A 19,030-nucleotide genomic window follows, 5' to 3' on the forward strand; every position below is an offset into this window, starting at 1 on the left:
CTTCTTTAGGTTTCACAGAAAGTTTAACCACCTTAAATTGAATGAGTCAATCAATGAAATGACTCCAAATTGGGGGATTTTTCTCCCCAGATTTTAATTATTGTTACTTTTAGTTTCCAGCAATGTTATTTAAGGAATGAGGCAGGGAACGGTGTGGCATTATAGCACAAACTACCTGAACACATACATTTTGTTTGAAACTTTTATTACAATGCATCCTTGCCCACAAAAACCACATAAAATACCAAGTGATGAGCAATCTTTGGAGACCCAGATCAAAACAGTTATTCAACTGGCTTTCTAAAAAACAATTCATGATTCAAACAATGCCCATATAGATTGGAAGATTTATTTGGGGGCTGTCGGAAAATCAGAAACTCCGTTTGCAATTGAGCACAATGTGGCTCTTCTCCTCAAAAGGAGTTTTACTAAATTCACTTATAAGTTTAATTTTAGACGTTCAAACCCCAAACCGGAACAGTGTATATGCTGGCATTTTTTTAACCTGCACTGTGTCTCCAAGACTTCCCTCCTTAGTAGAGAAAACAAGAAAAACGAGCTCCCTAGACTTTCAGCTGGGCATGGTTCCTGGGTTCGCAATTGCGCTGACTTCCCCATGAGTCACATTTGTTCCTAGGCTGTGCCAGACTTTTCCCTGTTGGATGCCTGAAGAGAAACTTCTATTCGACAACGGAACACTGCAAAGTGATGAGGAAACCATACAGTTGTGTCCAGCTCAGTAAGACATAGATGGCCTGGTGTTTCAGAGCACAGTTCCTCCCTCTTGAGTGTGTAAGAGGGACCTAGGGGACTTGTTAAAACATGCCTTCCCCAGGCCCCACCCCCGAAGTCTTTAGTTCATTAGATCTGGGCTGGGGCCCGGGGTTCTGCGTATCTAACAAGCTTCCCAGGGAGGCAGATGCTGACTGCTTTAGAGGGAGTTTTCTCTGCCTCAGCACTAGTGACACTTGGAGCTGGGTCCCTGTCTGCGGTGGGAGCCACTGTAGGGTGTTGAGCAGCATCCCCGGTCTCTACCCACTGAGTGCCAGTACTACCTCCCCAGGCATGACAACCAAAAATGTCTCCAGACATTGGCAGATGTCCTTAGGGGGCCAAACTGTCCCCACTGACAACCACCGGCTTGGAGAATGGATTCTGAATAAAATAGATCTGAGTTGGAGTCTGGCTGAACCATTTTACTACCCATGTGATTCAGGGCAGCAATGTCCACATCATTAAAACAAGAGTGCGATTGTGCCTCCTGCCCTGAGCTGCTGTAAGGGCCAATTAACAGAGGATGTATTGATCACACAGCATGGGGCCTGGCCGCAAAGTAGGGCTCAACAAGGCGTAGCGAGTGTGATTTTTTACACACAGTCTTTCTATAAAAAAATCACCATCGTCCAAATTGTGTTTATCACAGAAGGGTACGTTTCTGTCTACGTAATCAGAAAAATTAGTCTTTGGAGACAATAAACAATGGGAGAAGCCCAACATCTATTTTTATGGTCATGAGGCTTAAAACCTAGTTCCATGACTAATATACTGAACATTTTGTTGTGATCCTGAAATAATCTTGATTTAAGACATAGATGTGTTTCCCAAGATGTCTCTCAAGCATAATGTTATGCCAGTTGGTCAAATCTCTTTCAATGACCTGAGAAGATAAAACTCAGTTGGCCAAAGAGCAAAAGCAACCAAAGGGGTGGAGATAAAAATTTCACAAGGAACCAGCTAAAAGAGCACTTCGTGCTTCTCCAGTCACTGCTCTCCCGAAAGGAGAGCTTTTGTCGGGTTTTCTGTTTCACCACCAGGAGGAGTAGCGAACATTCCCACACAGTCACCGGCATTGGTCAGATGTGTGTTACACAGATAGGTGGACTAGAGCTGAATAAAGGGTTTAGAGTTTAGTTACTTCCTAACAGGATAAAAATATCTCCTGGCACAAATTCAGCAGAGAAGGCTGTACACACCACTTCTTTATATAAGGTTCTTTTAAGCTTTCCTCTTCCAAACACTACAGCAACAGCTATTTTTGATCTTTGGATGCAACGGACGACAGAATTCATTGTCTCTTGGTGTTCTTTCTTTCTTTACACTTAAAATGAAGCATTAGGAACAAGACAAGTAAAAATTAATGTTACATAAGATAACATTCTGCTATTTAGAGATGAGAAAAGTGCATGGCGGAGGCCAATGCTTTATTATGGGGAAGAGGGGAGAAAGCTGAGCTGAAAGAACGTAGAGAGAAATGGCCCTGTGGCTCCTTTTAGCATCCCTGAAGCAAGTACTAAAAGACAAGGCCATGTGCAACCCTACCCAACCCTTTCCATATTTATCTATTCCATGAGCAAGCAGTGGACACAGGTTAATACCCTTTTGGTAATTCTGTGAGCAAAATTCTTAAGTCCTTTATTTTGACAGTATGTTTTAATATCCTGGTAATCTCGTATGGCTTTTCAATTAGTTATGAAGTCCTCCAAGATACAAGAACAACCTTTTAGGTAGAGTTAACAGAATGGTGGCCAGATAGTTCCTATGTCCACAGAATAATTTGAAGTGGCTTTGAATGTGTCTGCCTGCTAAAGGCAGAACAGTAAGACTGATGATAGTGGTGATGATGGTGGTGGGGTTGGTTGTGGCAGTGATGGCGTAAGGATGAACAAGATGATAATGGTGATGAAAGTGATGGAGGTTGTAGCTGAATTTCATGAAAGCCTACCACACCATAGGACAGATACGGGACTAAGCAATTTACATTAGTAGCCAATTAAATCCTCTACCCGACCCTAGGAGGAAGGTGTGGGGCTTTCTTCATTTACCTGTTCTAAAGCTAGGGCAGCCACATCACTCTCAACAACCTTTCAATGCCCCCAAACACAAAGATAAAGAAGTAAATAGTTAGATATAAAGTTGATTTTAACAACTAGATGCTAAATTAATAACTATTATATAGAGAATGCTTTTGTGTTCAGATAAAACTCCACAGAGCTGTATTTGTGAAGGCTGGCTCTTCAGCTGATGAGTTATTGGTCAACTTTTATTGATGTCCATATAAAATAAGGCAAGAATATACATACTATATGGATCCTGCCATATACAAAGATTTTTTCCTTACCATAACCCACTCTTTACAATTTTCTCTATAGCTGTAACATTTTTACAATGAGCATGTGTTATACATACAACCAAAATAATGCAGCTTTGTCATCTTAGAACAAACAAAATATGTCACTTCCAAGGATAGTCTCAGAACAATCATTTGCATTTATGAGCCTGAAACATGGGTGTGTATATTTATTAAACTAATAAGTCACTTCCTAAGTCACTAAAGAGTCACCAAGTTTTCACCCAAACAAGTCAAAGTACATATGAAACTAACAAAAAAGTACAAATGAGAATGCACCTATATTAAAAGAAAAAATTATAAGGCCAAAGACACTTATACTGACTTCAAATTTCACCTGGATTTGTTTGTTAGAAATGTACCTAAATGGACAGGTGGGTGTGGTATGTGTTGTCATATTATTAGCAACAATAATTGTCATTTTGTGTCTGCATATGTCAACTCTACATTATTTGTTAGATGCTCCATTTCCTCTTGGCTAAACTCACTTTGGTACTTGAGCCAAAATAAAAGGCATCCGTCAGATTAGCATTTACCAGAACATTCCAAAATCAATAAGGCATGTATTTTTAAGAGCTTTTTTTGCTGGCTATCTTTAGGTCAGCAAAGGAAGAAGTTCTAAAGAACTAGGACTGGGAGTTCCACAAATAAACAGCCTGCTTCACGGTTCCTTGTAGAGAAAAATCTGGAAACTCTCAAGGGGATTTTATTGCTGATCTAAAGTGACTTGACAAAACTCAGGATCTCAAATGAGGGAAATCCTTTGGATGGTGAGGGTTTGCCTACCATCTTCTCAGAGTGAATTCTAAAATCAAGACTTATTCAAGAAGATTGCTAAAGGACTTTCCTGGATATGTTACCTCTCTTTCCCTCACCTTCCCTATAAAATAAACCAGGGTGAGTTTTATATTCATGTACAAATGTTAAAAATAACATTTATGTGGGTTTTATTATTGATCCTTAGTCTACAGTCCCTGCCATTAGTGGCTGTGCTGTTCCAATCCCAAATTTCTGCCCCATATCCTAAATCTATAAACTCAGATATAAATTAGCAGCTGCTTTGATGGCTGAGGGAGTGGTCTGTTCACACATCTCCACCTCTCTTAAAATGATAACAAAACAGCTACTTCCTTCCATATCAGAGGAAAGTCCACGTCTAGTTTGTACATAAAATTCAGTTGCTATGACTTATAAAGAAATGGGCTCAGGAGTGATGAAACTTCAGGAAATAAGAGGACTAGAGAAGGGAGAAGTGATCAAACTTAAAAGGACATCAAGTTTGGGTCTGGAAAAGAGAACAGGGCGTTTGTCCTTGCCTCTGAGCATAAACTAGAAAATAGATGAAGCCTATTCACATATTTTTCCTGTTTCAAACACAGTTGAAAGTTGAAAAGAGAGTAAATAAAGGAGTGGGGGAATTTTAATGCTGGAAAAAAGGGACAAAGAACATTGTAATATCAGCTGGTAGAAAAGAAATCGGTAAAATAAGAATTAAAAAGTTAGAGGATGGCCAATGAGATGCACAAAAACCGTCTGAGGAAAGCAGGGTCTCAACTGAAGAGAAGGCCAAGAGGCCAAGATCAGTACGTATGGAAAACAGCCTGATGTGCACACCTACAGCCGAGATGTTGTCTCTAAAACTTTCCCCACTAAAAAGAACCAGGGATCTTTGGAGAGAAATCAAATCCATGCCTTGTGGCAGGAAGAATCAAGGCAAATTGGGTACATTTCGTTGTCACCTGGAAGCACAAGATGCTTTCAAGGATGGTGCTCAATGGACAAACGGGACAACTTTAAGTTCTCACTGACGAAGGTATGACAAATTAAACATCTAAAAGAAAATAATAATTGTGCAAAAAGCCGTGAGAACACAGTGATACTCAAAACCCACAAATAACATGACATGCTCATGAAAGGTGTACATTACCTCCCCTAGGGAGATTTACTGGAAACGCTGCACACTGATGAACTCAAACACACGCCTGTCATGTTCAAGATTTGCTGAATTCCATCAGGTCAAAGTGAGCAGTAAAATGTTGAACAAGGCATTTCAAACTGGGCAGGGAGTGCGGAAGAGTGGTTCTCGATCCTGGCTACACAAGAAAATCACTTAGGGAGAGATTTTTAAAAATATCAGTCTCTGGGTACTATCCCCAAACCAATTAAATCGGAATCTCTGGAGGTAGAACTAGGGCCCTGGTATGTTTGGAAAATTTTCCCAGACCATTCCAGCAAGAATTGAGAACCAGTGATTTAGAATCTAGGTGACCAGCCATCCTGGTTGTAGGAGTGAAAAGTCCTCTGTCCCAGAAAACCCCTCAGTCCTGGACAAACAAGGAAGACTGGTCAGCCTCTCCAATCAAGCGATAAAAAAAATGGTTACCGAACTTTTCAATGAATATCAGACAAGAAAATACTATAAAAGTATCCCATGTAGGTGACCATGATTCAAAGACCAGATTGCAAGAAAAGGTTGAGGCTTAGAAAATGCACAGCACAGGCCCATTGAGGTTGGCGCATCAGGTGGGCAAACCCTAGTTCTTGATGTCTTGGTCCAAAACCTCTGACTGCAAACCCCGAATTTGTAGCTATGAAGCTATATCATCAGCCAGTTTCAGTTGATTCTGTATCCACAATTTCAGTTTCCCTCATTAGGGTGAGTCACCTTGCAACTCTGGAAAGTATATTAACACTAATTCTAAGAGTAAAGTTAAGGGTAATGCTAATGCTGGTGCTGCTACCAGTGCTACTAATAATGGTAGTACCCGTATTAGCATTGGCATGAATACTAATGCTAATACAGTACTAATACTAATACTAGTACTAGTACTAATACTAATACAGGCACTAGTATTGGTGTTAAAACTAATACTAATGGTAATACTAATTCTAAGCACTAATACTACTTGCAGTGCTAGTAGTGGTAGTGCTACTAATACTAGTTCTGATCCTACTACTAATGCCAACATACGGCTATTAGGATGAACACCAGTATTCATACTAACACACTGGTCTTAAGTTGAACATAACAGGCAGGTGAGCATGGAAAAAGCAAAGACACTAATGCTCATGCTGGTACTAGTATTAATGCTAGTGCTTGTCCCAATGCTACCACTAGTATTAGCATTACTCATAGCAATAGCATTAATGCTAATGCTGGTGCTAGTACTTATACTACCAGCAATACTCATACTGCTGCTATTAGCACTAATGCTTGTACTAGTATTAATTTTAACTTTAATATTAATACTAGTGCTATTGCTAATGTTGGTACTAGTACTGATACTAATAAAATATATGGAACTAATAAAGGAATTAATAAAACTTTCATTCAATACTTATAGCTATTGATCTGGATATTATATAACTTCTGGAGTCAACATGTTAGGATATGCAAGTTTTATTTGATTTTGATTAAAACTCATGATTTTGGTTAAAATTCTTGGGATTTAAGTTTGCAATCGCTGTTCAAATATTTGAGGAAATCAATGTATTGAACCTGGAAATTTAGACCTGATAAAGAATTTAGGTGCTCAGTAAAATTTTAAGGGTTAGATTTGAAAACCTGACTGGCTGGTGTTTAAAGGATCAACAGAAAAGTGGTTTGTGTTTTCTTATGTTAATGCAAACATGTTAAGATTTACACACAAAATGAGATTTGCAAGTTGAGCTTCAAGGCTTAAAAATGGAGTTTTTTTAGGTATAAGTTGAGATGGACAAACTGAATATTACACAAACGGGGAGTCAATGTTAAGATTCTCACACATGTGCAGACACGAACAAGAACTCCGGCTTTAAGAAACACAAGTGGTGTGACGTTTCTGGAACAGGTATGGTGTGGCCTTGGAAGAGACAAGAAAGCAGACAATTCCCAGACAATTAGAAGAGGGGAAGGACAGAGCAGGCACAAGGAACCCATCCTTAAGTCTGAAGAAAAAGGCTACCGGGGGCCCACACATTCCCTGTGCTGTGGCGGCCTCCACGGCAGCACGTCCGGGATGTATCCAAGGGGCTTTCTGGCAATGACTCAGATACTGGAGTTGAGAGCATGTGACAGAAGTTTTTGTTAGCAATGAGGCAACTTATGATTTATTTTGGAAGAACTACCTGAAGAAAGAAGACGAAAGCTGCTCTAGGGCTCAGCAGAAATAGTTTCAAGCAAGCCAAGGACAAAGATTGTTTCGATATTATTTAGACATGCATAGGCTGCTAGAGACGACAGGGGTTAAGGAGAGGCTGGTAGATGGTTCTAAGGCAGCTGAGCCTGTCTTGTGGGAAGGAGAAAGGTGAATCCAGACGTGGTGAGATGCCCTGCCCAGAGCCACCAGCCACAATAGGAACCTGGGAGCCCTGCAGACACGAGGTACCATCCCTAAATGCTCTCAGGTGGAGCCAAGAGGGACCTAGAAGCACACATTTTAAATAATTAATGCACAAACAAAATACACTGGTCTTAAGTTGAAACTAACAGGCGGGTGAGGATGGAAAAAGCAAAGGATCAGCATCAAGTGTAAGAAATATACTCTTCCAGCATCTCGAGACACACTTAAGAAGTCACAAAAGTCATCAAAAATGTCATCTAAAGGTGGAAAATGAATATGAAGGAGCACAAAGAAAAGAAAGAAAATTAAGGTATAAATACCAGTAATGAGAAAAAAAAAGAGGCAAGTGATGATGGGAAATGTAAATGGGAACTGGGGGTAATGATCTACTGGCAGAAGAAATACTCTTTTCAAACAATAAAGGTTTTTCAGGTGGAATGAGGTTAACAGGTGAAACGAAGCAGATGTCAAAAGAAGGTCATGGATTAAGTGGACTAGACTGAGCCTTGCAAGTCCAGGTCTAAGCAAACAAAAAACACTTGAAAAAAATAATTTGGTTAAAGAAAATAATAATAAAGGATAGGCACAAGGGTTTGGCCAGCACTTTGCAGACAGGCGGAAAGCAGGCCACAAGTTAATGTGGGAAAGCGACTGATGACAGATAAAGGCAGTGACCACGTATCTACTTAGATGAGCGGGTGTCAGCCCTGGCCGCACTCTGGAATCCCCTGGGCAGCTTAAAAAAATACCTGTGCCCCACCCTCAGCAATCAGGTTGGAATCTCGGGGGGTTTGGGGTCTGAGCATGACATTTCTAGAGCACCCACATGATGCCAGTGTGCAGCCAGGGCTGAGATGGACAGAGTGGCACGTACACATCACAGCTTTGTGTGTACAGAGAGAAAGTGTGCGGTCCTGTGTCTCTAGATTATCAGGCCCTAACAGCCACTCACACGTGAAGCGCTCCAACAATTGCGGCCAAAGTCATTTCCTTATTTGAACTCAGCAGATAAATGATGATTTCCTACTTGACTTCAGCATCTTTAAAATTCAAAAGGAAGCAAGTTCTCTCAACTAATTATTTTAAATATTTGTAACCATCTCTAAATAGAAATCCAATGTACCAATGCTCTTCACACTGATAATAAGTCACCCAGGCAGAAAATGGAAACTAGTAACACCGAGAAATAAAGGGTCTTGTTTAGATTGTAAAATATACACATGCTTTCTCTGCCTTCTTCTCTGCCCAACATCAGTGGCTCTCAACTGGGGGCAGTTGTGTCCCCTCAGGGGACATCTGTAAGTGCCTCAGACATTTTTGGTTGCCATACATTTTCGGATGTGCTACTGGCATCTAGTGAGTAGCACCCAGGGATGCCACTAAACAGCCTAGAGGTACAGCAGAGCCCCCACTGCAACCAGAACGATCCGGCTCACTGGTGCCGAGCCAGGCAAACCTCTCTCTGAACCACACAGTTCACGTTTCCACAGATAATAACAGATATTTGCTGCTTTCCAATGACAACACAAATAAGACAAGTTTCGACATGTACAAATCATATGCTAAATTAAAGAGAAATAAAAAGGCCTCTCACAGAAAATCAAACCACTAATAAAATTGTTTTGTGGGTTTGCCATGATGAAAGAGCAAAGCGTAGAGAATCAGAGCCTTGGCCAACCAGTATGCTGATGTCAACAGGGGGTTTCAAATGGAACGTGACTGTTGGAGTTGAGTTCACATTCAGACAAACCGAGAGTCCCTTAAATGAAGCCTTCTGAAGGGCATGCTCTATCGTTAATACTTCATAAATGATGCCTAAAACAAAACGTCCATGTTGAATATTACATTTTAAATTCTCCAAATCACATATTTGTAGGAAAAAACACAGGGTTTTTAAGCTATCCAGTTATATTCATGTCTACCAAACCATTTAGTAAATTTACTCATTTTATGGAAATCAAAATGGACGTGAGATGTTAAGATGTTCTTCAGGACAGCAAAGCAAGTAGACAGTGAGAAATAACGTGAGAAAGTGGGTGTGGTTAGAGGCAGAGAAGGAGTCTTACCTGGCTTAAAGCCCAAGAGAACTAATCATTCATCCCCAGTCCCAGCCTGTGGTAACAGTACTGTTAAATGGGAACTAGAAGAGCATTTTAAAAAAAGATTTACAAATTATTAAGATTATTTAGTATAAGTCTGAAAACATTGAAACATGACTTGGAGTTCTAAGATAGGCAATTTAATTGATGAAAACTATTTCCAAGCACTTGACAATTATCAGTTACTGAGGGCCTGCGAGTCAGAATCACCAAGCCAGAGGTCATCAAATGTAGCTGTACATTCTATTCTGATCCCCTGGGGACTGGGGACTTCCAGAAAACGATATCCAGGCTCCTTCTGAGACCCAAAACATCAGCATGTCCAGGGGCGGCACCTGGCCTTTGGTGTGCTATTGCATAGCACATCGCAAACTTTAACATGTATGTGGATTGCCTAGGGAGCTTTCTAAAATGCAGATTCCAATTGAGTGGGTCTGGGTATGCCTGTGATTCTGTGCTTCTTGATGCCAACAGTGCTGGTCTAAGGGCCACACTTCGAATAGTGAGTGTCAAAAGACTCCTGGATGATTCTAATGTGCAGCCAGCATTGAGAACCATCAATGGTTGAACCTCTAACTTCAGGCTGGGTACTATGTGGGCACAGAAATGAAATAAACCTATAAAGAAGCATTCCTCAATTAAAGAATCACTCTATCCTAAATCAGAGCTTTCACTGTCATGCAAACCACATAGCTTTGTCTTAACTTTCAAAAGCAAAAGAAAAGGTCACATTTTTTTTTTTAAAAAGGGAACAAGTTCTTATGGGGACCAAAACAGAACTGGTTACTGCCCTGGAAGGGCAGCCCATTCCATGTGGATCTTGCATCAGAGCAGGCAACATGCCCCAGCCTTAGCACCTACAGCTCCATCTTCTGGAATGCTCCCATTTCAGCAGAATTCTGCATTCGCTGGCTCCTTCTCATCATTCAGGTCTGCTCCCCAAGTTCCACTCCCAACCCCACTCCATCACTATCATTTCCTTAACCTGGTTTTCTTCAGGTACTTATCACTAAATCATTAATCACTAACAATAAGTGATTAGTGAGCTCAAAGAAACCATTCTACGCCCTGCTGAAACGTGAATGAGTCCTGACTAGTGGTCAGGGTGTCGGGGGAGAAAAATCCTAAGGGGATAAAAAGTAATGACTGATCTTAAACTGGCTGGCATTTTAGGGGTGTCTTTACATTTATAGAATAAACTGTCATCGATTACCTCACTTGATACCTAGGAAAAACTCATCAAGTAGGGTGGGGATTATCCCCATTCTCAAGACAGGAAAACTGAGTTTTTGAGATTCCACAGAGCACAAGAGTAAAAGAAGTAGAAAGCAAAGACAGAGCTCTTGATTTCAAGTCTTAGGTCTGTCAACTTCACCTAGCTGCTGTCTTCATTTCTTCAACATGTTCTTAAAAACCAAGGACTCAATTCTAACAATATGCTCATATGTGAACTGAATATTCAGAGAATAAATTTAGCCTATCAGCATCTAGAATGGGAAAGTAAGGGCCACAAGCCCAGTCCCATTGGCATGTCATCTCAGAATTTTCCTAAAAAGACAATGCCAAATTCAGGAAACAGTTCATGTGTATTTTTCATGATTTATAAAGCAATGATTAGGTTTTCATTTAACAGAAATGGACGCTTTAATTTCTATTTATTCTGAAACTGTAAAAGTTGAATAACAGTAATCTAAGAGATCATATGATAATGATTACAAATCAGAGCACAATTTAAGTTTTTAAAATCTTGACTTTTCCTATTTAAATAAGTCATACATGCTTGTTTTAAAAATAAGGAAACAGACAAAAGCAAAAAATGAAAAACAAATCAGAAATTTACTGTGAAAAGAGGAAACCCCCTGTAGTTCCACCCCCTAAAGAAAGTCATTGCCAATAATAATATTAATAGTAATATAACTTTATAATATGAATAACATACCCCTTAGTGACTACAGTTAACAATACAGTATTGTCTACTTGAAAGTTGCTAAGAGAATAGATCTAAAATGTTCACATCACACACAAACACAAAGGTAATCATGTGAGGTGATAGATGATGGATGTCTTAACTAACCTCACTGTGATAATCATTTCACAATATATGTGTATCAAATCACCATGTTGGATATGTTAGGTTTACACACTATCATATGTCAAATATATCTCAATAAAGCTAGAAAAAATAAAGGCATGTTAAAAAATATAGGTAATGTTTATTGAGTGTATAATTGGGTCATATACTATGATATTTTTTCTTTTTATTTAATGTATATACTAAAATATATACATGTATATTATAGGTTATTAATAAAACTTTGATCACGATGTGTTCTATTCTGTTGTGATATCCTACCAAATGCTGGTAGATAATTTTACACAGAATCATCACCCATATCATCATAGCAGCTAACATTTAGTAAACATTTATTGTGCTAAACACTATGTTCAATACATCACATGACTCATTTCATTTAGTCCTCACAACAATACTCCAGTATTATTTAATGATCTGTGAAATCAAATCCTGAAGAGACTGAGTGAGTAGCTTCTTTAAGGTAACAGCTCTGAGTGGTAGAACTAGGATTTCAACTGAGGGTTGAGTCCAGAACTTGAATTCTAACCTGTGGTATTTATATATTACTTGTTTTTATGCTGTGAAAAAAATGTGTTTTTGATACAGGTGAACATTAACTCAAAAGCTGTTCTTTATAACTACCAGAATTCTTTACAATTGAGTGACAGTTCCAGAAAATGTACTTGGGAATAACTGAATTCAAATATCAAGTTCATTTAGACCTTCAGAGATAGCATAAAAACTTTCTCAGCAGGTGGAGTAAATGCTTGAGCTGGAAGGTGCCAAAATGGCATGTGGGTAGGTGCTGAAAATGGGGATCCTTTAGGATTCATGGGGGTAGCCCTTCTGTTCTAAATGGAAATTTGAGTCAAAATGAACATATACTCACAAATAAGTAGATGAGTATTATTTCTCCTACACAAACCTCACACATTCTACAAATCTTGGCCCAAAAGGGTGCATTTACATGCCGTACCATGGGTGAACCTCAAAAACATGATGCTGAGTGAATGAAGTGAGTCACAAAAGGCCACATATTGTATGATTCCATTTACATGAAATGTCCATAAAAGGCAAATCTTTTGAGATAGAAAGTAGATGAGCAGTTGCCAGGAGCTGATGATGGGAATAGGGAGTGACTGCAAACACACTGGGGTGCTGGAAATGTTCTCAGACTGTGGGGATGTCTGCACAGCTCTGTAAATTCACTCAAAATCAATAATTATACATTTAAACTGGGTGAATTTTATGATATGTAACTAATACACCACTAAAATTATTTTTAAAGTATGCATTTTAATAAGGATCAAAAGTACTTACTTGTGAATGTAGGATTGAAATCAGTCATATACACTCAAACTTAAAATACGTTAGTAACCTTACAGCATATCTTTTTCCTCTCCAAGCTGCCCTCTTATAAAGGCCAAATACAATAAATGAGAACAAGCATCATTTTTTTTTTACTACTTACTCAGGATTCACAGTGATCTGACCAAGCAACCATCCGTGGTTAATATAGAAACACCCCACTGATCTACACATCAGACTTCTAAGAATTTCAACTTCCTAAAATCAGAAGCGACAAAGACATCTGAACAGCTATCAGGACTGCCTCCATAGTTTATGGGGCCCTGAGAAAAATGAAAATGCAGTACCTCTTGGCTCAAAAAGTATTCAGAATTTCGAGATGGTGATGGGAGAGCATTAAACCGTGTCTGAGGCCTTCTGAGCAGGGGCCCTGAGTGACTGCACAGGTCTAATGCCCGTAAAACCAGTCCTGGCAACCAAACAGTTGTGACAAGCTCCGGGCCACAGCTAGGCACTTTATTCAAGAACAACATTCTGTAAGAGAACTCCTCAAACTCCCCTTTGTTTTCCCTCCCTGTGCATACCTAGCAGGCTTGGGTCCCTAAATCACAGCTGTGGGCAATCAGAGGCCACAAACGAGGAGTGAGTGAAGGCTTTCAGAAGGAAGAAGCCTCTTTCTGGCGGGAAATGAGAAGAAAGAGACACTGCAAATCAGACCCAGGTATATGAATTACTATAATGAGGCCGAGAGAGTAACCTTTTCCATTAAACCCTCTATTTGCAAAGAGGATGACACAGAATGCACTTTAGAGAATATTTATCAAAAAGAATCTGAGGACTGAAAGGGGCAAGAGTGTGCTGGTGAAATGCTTGAACACTGACCCTCTGGGGGAAAGCCCTGGCTTGCAGCCCTTGTCAGTTTCCAGGCTGTCAATACTCCCACTGAGGCCGATGTCGAGGGACCAAGGTGGGGAAACAGAGCATGGAGTGGGAAAGAGATGCGCACGATTGGTTCTCCATCCAATGCAAGCAGGCTCCAGCACGCTGCTGAAATGGGGAAACCGTCAGGTGCCACAAGCAGCGAAGATATACTACAGGCCCAAGGCTCAAAGAGATAAAATTCAGTTCTGTTTACTAAAAAAACATTTTGTTCCAAGGGTTAACAGAGGGAAAAGGTAACTGCTGCTATTTGCTAAAATGGGATTTTAATTCCAGTGGCAAAATCATCATGGATAATCAAAAATTGACTGCATAACTATTTCCCTTGTCATTTGCCTTCCAAAAATAATTATCTCTGGCTGATTTCATAGTTAAAAATTGTATGCTCAAAGAGCAACCGATTGTGAAAAGAACTGAAAACTATGCCAGCGATATGGTTTTTTAAAAAAATGGTCGTATTTGTTTTTAAAAAGGAGGGCATGGCCAAGTAAAAATATTTCCTCTTTTCTGTTCTAATGGTTGAGCCTATGAATCACCCTGTAGGAGTACTGTCCAACCAGAGACATGGAACACTTGGTCTTTATAGCAAAAATGAGACCTCACTGTCAGTATTACTTGATTACAATAGAAATGAGGGTAAACGGGATGTTGAAATGTACACATTTCAAATCACCACAGAGTACATTGAGGATCGCTAACCCCCACCACAGCTCCCACCTCAGGAGAACTTTAAAACCTCGTAAAAATCAAGCAGTCACCCCAATTCTGGCTCTGGGCATGACGCCACACAAGACACTTCCCAGATGGTATCTGAAATAGCAGCCATCTTGCTCACCCAGCGTGCCCATGTTACCCATCTCCGCTGCAACTGTCCTTCTTTCCCTAGAGGCAACAAAGAGAGGTCTGGGCTGACTGCCCCTCTTATAGTGGCTTCCCCTCCTCCAAAGTGGACAGGGTTAAAGTTATCTTTTTCTATTACCTTTTAAAACTGTAGTCAATCCACTTATTTTTTTCAGGAGTATTTATTGAGTGCTTATTACATCTGAGCACTGTTCTGGGACTCATGATTTTGTTATTTCCGTTAGGTACGGGTCCAAATTCTGACACAGTACTTGGAAGTCAAGGTAGTATATTATGCAGCACAGCAGCCCATCTACAAAGAAGCTCGGGAATGAATGCCAGGATGAGAAAATGGCCTGATATTGAAGAAGCATATACAACTGTGATTCTCCTCATTACATCTGTTTAACATAAACTCCATTTTTAAAAAAATCCCAGAGCCTATCTGGCAATTACCAGTTTCAATCCAGTGTCTTCTCTGTCTTACAACTTGCTATTATGACCACATGCAATGTCCTACTGACTTGGAGGTCCTCTAGGCATGGAGTAATAGAAGGCTTGATAACACTTATCATTTTGACCCATTAGAATACACCCCCCCACAATGATCTGGCATGGGGAAGCTACTGCCAGTAGGAGCTGCTGGTAAACGGGGCTCACCTTTGCAAAGCCAACCGCCCAGTACAGGTTTGCCATTCTTGGAACTAGCTGATATTACAGGCAACCGCCATGAGATGGCCCTGCATGTAAGAACCATGACAACAAACCGTTTTCTGGAAGCTGCCTCCAGAGCACAAAAGATAGTGTCAGACTGCCAAGCTGTGGACAGGTCTGAGGCCTTCAGACCTTTCTTCCGTGACCCATCCTGGGGGTGTGGAGATGTCCATTGTTTCTCTTTTCATTGTTCATCTTTCAATATACTCCTTATCAAGAAGAAAGAATAATAATTTCCAGGAATACAATTAGCACTGCAGATCCTAAAAGCCTGAGAAGGGAGCGGCAGGGATGAAGAGGCCACATTATTATCTAGTCCATGGAGGCTGATGGGAAAGGGTAGCCTGCAAGGAGTAAGCATTTATGTGTGCATATAATAAATGCACGTGTGGATAATATGCAGCATTAATATACATAATATGAACAATATTATATACATATACAACCTCTAATGTATAAAATACACACTTAATTTTTTCCACACTTAATTGCATTCCTCTCATAGGCTGTATGAAAAAACCTGCAGCCAATTACCCTCTGAAACCTGGAAGGTTGCCCGTCAAACCAACAGAATCCCCACATTGCTGTCAACTGAATGATCGTGTTCTTTGCGAAAGCGGCCACTCTGGTGCCAAATCACATGGGGTTATACTACTTGGGTCAATCACCTCCAGCAAACTACTGAAACTCTGTTTCCTTATCTGTAAAATTAGGGAAATAATTGTATATTTCTCTAGGGTTGTTATGAAGACTCTAGAAGTTATTATTTGGGAAAAGCCTAAAGCAGTGCTTGGTAAAAAGTAAGCATTGTGTAAGAGCTTATAAAATATCAAACGCATGGGAGAATCTTACTGTTCTTCTATGTTCACAGAATCAGTACGAATTTCACTCATCTATATCTAATATGAACACACAATTTGCTCTTAGTTTCTTTGTTTTTCTTTACTATAAACAAACCTCTTTTCAGAGTTAAAAAAAAACAGAAGAATTTTTAAGTCATTGCTGAAGTCGATGTGATTTACAAACTGCAATAAAAGTGCCACTCTCTTTCCATGAATGCATCAGGTGATCAATAGCTTTTCCCTAAATCCAAGAAATTCCTTTATGCATCTGCTTTAACCATTGCTGGCACTGACATTTCTACATGAGGTAATTAAGAACTCAGATGAAAATAACTCCATACGATTGTTAAATCGCTAAAAGGCATAACATAAGATGTATTTTGATGATCATATTCATAGATTTGGAGGATTGTACCTTTATATAGTGTCACAAGACATTTCAACAGTTTGCGGTTCAATTCTTTTCATTCTTGACATTTTTTAGGGATTCCAAATATCTTAATTTCTCTTGACCAGTGACTGGTAGTTGAAGAAAGACAAACATAAAACCCCACTGACTGCACGTGAAAACAACATATGGATAATTTATTTTCAAGTCCAGAGAAATTAAAATTTAGAAAGTTCCTTTCTCTCCTTAGCTTAGAGTCTTAAGCAGCTTTTATACTTACAAATCAACAGATTAACATTCTTGGTGATTCACTGTTTCAAAATAACTCACATTGTACTTCCAAAGTTACTGCTAGAAATATTGCTGGCATTTATTTGCTTAAGCATATTTGCTAAGTGGTACTGAAACACAAAAGCCCAAGAGAAAAATCAGACCTTCTACACTTGGACTAAAAAGAGGACACACACAGAGATCTGTTCTTTCTCTAAAATAGAATGTATTAAATAGTAGGCTTGAGTGGTGTTTGTAAGTATGACATTGTGGGAGGGAGGCAATCAATATGAGTTCTGGGAAGCAAAGGCTGCTCCTTGACTAGGCGGTCATTACGGCATCTGTCACCCAGCACTGGGCTGATGCGATTCTATGTGCCTCCCCCACTAAACAGAGCTCATGCACATTCATAGCCTTAGCTCTTCGTAGCTCCTGGCACACAGTAGGCAATCAAGAAACATTTGCTCGGACAAAGACTGAGTAAATGGATCACTGTCTTAAGTAGCTTGTGGTTAAATTTGGGAAGTGAGACTAATATGTGTGAGATAATTCATCCTGAAGCCAAATAATGACATTCCCAAACTTAAGCAGATCAAGATATCAAAGATGATGTAGAGAAACCAGAGCCCTCACACACTGCTGGCGGGAACGTAAAGTGGTGCAGTCACTTTGGAAAACCACCTGGAAGTTCCTCAAATGGATAAACCTCGAGTTCCCATATGATCTGGCAATTCCACTCCTAGGCATATTTCATTTAAAGAGAAATGAAAATGTATGTCTACACACAACCTTGCACAAGAATGTTCACAGCAGCATAATAGCCAAAAATATCCATCAAGTGAAGAACAGATTTTTAAAAATGTGGTCCATCCATACCATGGAAGGTTATTTGGCCATCAAAAGGAATGAAGTTCTGATATACACTGCAACATGGAGGAACCTTGAAAACATTATGCTAAGTGAAAAAAGAAAAAAGCCAAACACAACAAGCCACACATTGTGTGATTCCACTTGTGTGAAACGTCCAGAAAAGGCAAATCTATAGAGGCAGAAAGTAGCTTAGTAGTTATCAGGGATGGGGGCGTTGAAGGAAAATGGCAGGTGGTTGACTGCTAATGGATGCAGCGTTTCTTTCCTGAGAAAATATTCTCAAACATGATGATGGCAGCAAAGCCCTGCAACTATACTAAACCCACCAAGCTGTATACCTGAAAATGCTGCATTTTATGGAATGTGAATTCTATCTCAATTTTTTTTTAAATGCCACAGAAGTGTGAGTACTTCACCTAGAAGACCTTCAGAGACCTCCAGGAGGGCGTGAGAATTGAGGTAGGTCTTCAGGAATGCATTGGATTTAGGTATGAGGAGGGAAGGCATTTTGGATGAAAAGAAGAGGACAAAGTGAGGCTGGTAAATGTTTCCATCATGAAAAGAAAAGGCAGTGCGTGTCGCAGTAGTGTCATCAATGAACTTGCGCCCTCTGCTCCAGGTGGAATTCACAGCTAAAGAACAGACAGCCAAAATACAAACCATCTAAGCCTCTATTTTCACTCTGAAGCTTACCATTCTCCCTTTAAAACACTCTTAGATTTCTACTCCAGCAGATTGTATTGAAAGTCATCCCAGATATCCTATCATTTCATCCAGAAATACTTCAGTGTTAGACTTAATGTTTAGCATAGCTTGACCTTTCACTGTATAGTGTGACACTGTTCTATGACTGTGCTGTATTCTATTTCTTTCCCAATATTTGAGGGCCTGAATTTCAAGGAGGATGTCTATGTATCTAGGAGGACAGCAGTGGCAGCTTCTGGTTGTGTGAATAGATAATGGGAACCCCTAGCCCTGTTTTCATAGGTTTTCGCTAATTTACTATGAGACATTAGAGGTCAGCCTCCACTTGGAATCAATTCCACCCAGGAGAGTGTACCATGGGGTCACATGCAGAATGTTATTTAAAAATAATATTCTCAGCACATTCATCAACATTTCAAAAATATTCTGCTGGGCTCTGATGACAGGATCTGAGAACAGGCTGCTCATGATGAGCACAAATTTTGGGAGTGATTCTTACTGAAACACAGCTCCATGGGGCAAAAGAGAGAGC

The 19,030-nt window shown here is 39.8% G+C and overlaps 1 protein-coding gene across 5 annotated transcripts in view; it reads right to left on the reverse strand.

Annotated features, from left to right (window-relative positions):
* The window catches only part of ARHGAP6 (Rho GTPase activating protein 6), a 432,000-nt gene that overhangs the window by 185,737 nt on the left and 227,233 nt on the right, over positions 1-19,030 (reverse strand). The gene's annotated exons all lie outside the window — the stretch shown is intronic.

This window comes from Manis javanica, chromosome X (genome assembly GCF_040802235.1).
Source record: "Manis javanica isolate MJ-LG chromosome X, MJ_LKY, whole genome shotgun sequence".
NCBI lineage: Eukaryota > Metazoa > Chordata > Mammalia > Pholidota > Manidae > Manis > Manis javanica.